Here is a 4,539-nt window from a genome sequence, read left to right as displayed (position 1 = left end):
CTTTGTAATAAATAAATGTCGTAAAATAAGGTGCAGCAGAAACACCATAAAAATGCTTACAAAATTGAGTTTTTCAACTCAATTTTTCTAATTGGATCCTGGGGCCGAATCGAATTTCACCTGGTGCACGGTGTACCGAAGTCAGCGAGACGACTTACTTACTTCATTTATTTATTTTTAAAAGACAAAAAAGAAGGGACACAAAGGTCTTACGCTTAGAACTAGCAAAATTATAAAATATTTTAGGGTCAGATGAAAACTAAACTAAACTTACAACGCTGAGGATAATACTTATGGTGTATTAAGCACCACGAATTTTGAACGAGCGACTGTATACCGAGCGTAATTTGATGAACGACGTGTTTTTTTAAGCTTCTTATAATATCGTGTTATTATATTTTTCATATTGGAGGCACACAAATATCAAAGAGTAAATTAAGAGTACCATAAAAGAAGCGAACAGATGAGTCCAAAACTCTACAATTGTACAGATAATACAAATCAGTAGTAACAATGTTTTCATTAGGGATAGTCGAAGTCAGTCTAAAGAAAGCATCGAGTTAGAGGTACATCATTAGAACCAAGTAAATGAGCTAGAGAGAGCAGATCGATTTTTAAATTAGGTGAATGATGGAATTTGTCTTCAAGAAGAACAAATGGTTGACATGAGATAAAGTTAAGCCCAGAAGGCCATTAATAAAGTCATATGACATAGAGGGCAGCAACATGGTTGATTCATCCGTTAGTGACCATGCTAATGCAGGTAAATTAAAATTACATAAAAGTATAAGCATGTCTTGACTGTAAACTAAAAAGGCAACAAAGATTTTGGCAGAAACACTAATTTTAAAGGACGAAATGTCCCAAGAATACGAAAATTTTAGCTTTTCCACCGCAATATTCGGGACGTTAGCTTTTTTTCGATTATATGCTATTACATCATCAAATGTGGGTCTAGCCTAGAAACAAATACATATATGTTTCTTTGGTGGTATCATTATCAACAAGAGGCTGTGTTGCCAAATCAGCTTTTTCCTTTCAAATTTGACTTTTTTGAAAGTTTAATTGCGGGAAAAATTTCAAAACAGCGGGCAGCGGTAATTCTGGCTTTTTATACCCTTGCAAAAAGGGCATATTAATTTTGGTCAGAAGTATGCATCGCATAGAAGGAAACATTTCCGACCATATAAAGTATATATATTCTTGATCAGCATGACGAGAGGAGTTCAAATAGCCATGTCCAACCGTCCGTCCGTCCGTCTGTCCGTCCGTCTGGATCAACGCAAACTCCTCCTAGACCGTTAGAGCTACAGAGTTGAAATTTGCATGTAGGCTTGTATATACTGCAGGGGTCTATCTCGGATTCAGCCGGATCGGACCACTATATCATATAGCTCCCATACAAACGGCAATGTCACGAACAGTGAATTTTCTCAATAACTTCGTTATTTTCTGAGCTATTGTCGTGAAATTATTAAATATTGTTAATATTGGTGAGTTTATTATACATTTAAACTGTGCGAAATTTGATTAAGATCAAGTGACTTTATCATATAGCTCCCGTAGGAACGATCGGTCGAAAACAGTGACTTTTGTCAATAACTTAGTTACTTTTGACGCGATTGCTTTCAAATTAAACATTTGTTAGTTTAATATACATATCTGTTAATGAATGTGCCGAATTTGATAAAGATCGGGTAACCATATCATATTGCTCCCATAAGAACAATCGGTGGTAAACAGTGACTTTGATCAATATCGTCGTTATTTGCTATGCTAAGATTGTAGGCCGTTTTTTCGGAAACAGCTTTTTTAGATAAAACGTTTTTCCACTTTGATGGCTATAGGTAAGGAAAGAATTACCAAAAAAGTTGCAAGGGTATACAAGCTTTGACGCGGTCGAAGTTAGACCCGGCCCTCTGGTTTTTAAATATTTCAATTTAACACAAAATACTTCCCAAAATTTGAAGTTTACTTTTATTTAAACGAAAAATGTCATGTTCTGGAGCAGGTTCCAATTGAATCTCATTTGAAACGAAATCCTGTTTAATAAAACTAACAGCGCTTCCAGAGTCTATGAGGCATCCTAGAGAAAATACATTGTTACCTATGTGATCTTTTACTATTCTTATATTATCCAAACTTACTAACATTGCCGCGGGCTTCTTCTTATTTAGGCCGCAATCAGCCTCTCGGGAAGCCATTTTACCACGTCTAAAACATGAACCAGTTGCTCGAATTGGTTTGTTACAATCGACTGCTAGGTGACCCACACAGTTGCAGATATAGCACCTGAATATAGGCTTCTCCTCCTTATTTTGACAAATGCTCCCAACATATTATCCGTATACATACATACATACGCTGCATACAGGCCATCTCACGCGAGTGACGGTCTGGTATCCCGTCAACAATATACTCGATGATTTCGTCCTCCGGCATTCCCAAACCACCAGCCAGGCCAATTTTGTCATTAAAGTAGTTTAGAAACGGTTTTCACATGTACCACTTGCGCACTTCAGAATTTTGACTAATCATAACATTACTCTTCTTTGACCATGGCATCGAATATGGTTTCTAGAGGCTGATTCAAGCATTTAGGGTTTTAAGCGTATCTACTCCATGGCTTTACCCGTTAGTTTGCCGAAGACCAGTAAAAAAAAATTATCTTCATTAAAGTTAAATAATCTTTTCAAATTAAGCACAGAAGACACCTTTTTTTTGCGTACGTTGAGTATATGCGCAGTACGTTTAAGTACGACACCAGGACAAAACCTGGCACTCCCGAGCCCAAGCATATATCTGCCCACCTACCACCCGACCGACCGATGAGTGCAGCCGTATAACGCACAACCGTGATGGAAATATGGGTGTTAAAAGTTAAAAGTTAACAGTTGCGGAGGTTAACGATGAAAAGTCATTACCTTACATTTAGTGGTGTTAAGATTTAATAGATTAAACGAGCACCAGGATTGAAAGTTTTTAAACGCTTGCAGCCGACTAAATGAATCTATTTCTTTATAAGTGAGTCAAAGCTTGACATCGTCAGCATACATAACCACACGCGAGTGAATAATGACCGATGAAAACCCGTTAATGAATAGTGTAATAAGCAGATGACCAAGATGGCTACCTTGAGGTTCCCCCAATGTCACAAGTATGGAATTGGAATAAGAAGACTTAAAAAGTACTTTTTTTTCTGTTTGTTCAATATTCTCGAACCCAAGGGAGGAAAAAAGGTGGAAGTCCGATGTTGTTCAGCTTAGTAAGTAATAGGGCATGATTAACTGAATCAAAAGCTTTGCTGATGTCAGTGTATATTCATCAGTTTGTTTAGCATTTTTGAACCCCTTGATAATTATAGAGATAAATTCTAAGAGGTTAGTGGTTGAAGATCTGCGACTACAAACCCATGTTGAAATGGCGAAATAATAGAGCTACAAAAATGTTGCAGTTGCTAAGTTATAATTTTTTCAAAAGCTTTCGGAATAGCGGACAATTTTGAAATACCCCTATAGTTAGAGGCTTCGGACTTTTTGCCATTTTTATGCAGAGAAATAATGTACGACTCCTTTTTATAACATGCACACATAGGGTGAAATGGTACATTAAAGTCGCCAAAATATATGTAACAGGCAGAAGAAAGCATTTCCGATCTCATAAAGTATATATTCCTGATCAGGCTCAACAGTCGATCCATGTCCGTCCGTCAGAGGACAAGCGAGGCAACAAAGACTATCTATTTGATATCCGATTTTGATGAACAATATCTCATTCGACGGGAAATTTAATACACTATGTTATTGTTCAATACTTTGTAATAAATAAATGTCGTAAAATAAGGTGCAGCAGAAACACCATAAAAATGCTTACAAAATTGAGTTTTCAACTCAATTTTTCTAATTGGATCCTGGGGCCGAATCGAATTTCACCTGGTGCACGGTGTACCGAAGTCAGCGAGACGACTTACTTACTTCATTTATTTATTTTTAAATGACAAAAAAGAAGGACACAAAGGTCTTACGCTTAGAACTAGCAAAATTATAAAATATTTTAGGGTCAGAAGAAAACTGAAGCTTACAACGCTGAGGATAATACTTATAGTGTATTAAGCACCATGAATTTTGAACGAGCGACTGTATACCGAGCGTAATTTGATGAACGACGTGTTTTTTTAAGCTTCTTATAATATCGTGTTATTATATTTTTCATATTGGAGGCACACAAATATCAAAGAGTAAATTAAGAGTACCATAAAAGAAGCGAACAGATGAGTCCAAAACTCTACAATTGTACAGATAATACAAATCAGTAGTAACAATGTTTTCATTAAGGATGGTCGAAGTCAGTCTAAAGAAAGCATCGAGTTAGAGGTACATCATTAGAACCAAGTAAATGAGCTAGAGAGAGCAGATCGATTTTTAAATTAGGTGAATGATGGAATTTGTCTTCAAGAAGAACAAATGGTTCGATCCCGGAAACTTCACAATAAGAAGAATCCAATACCAATAGAAGATCTAAAGATTTTCCATTAAATTT

This window comes from Drosophila willistoni, unplaced genomic scaffold (genome assembly GCF_018902025.1).
Source record: "Drosophila willistoni isolate 14030-0811.24 unplaced genomic scaffold, UCI_dwil_1.1 Seg662, whole genome shotgun sequence".
NCBI lineage: Eukaryota > Metazoa > Arthropoda > Insecta > Diptera > Drosophilidae > Drosophila > Drosophila willistoni.
The sequence above is the reverse complement of the archived record's forward strand: the minus strand, read 5'-3'. Positions refer to the sequence as shown.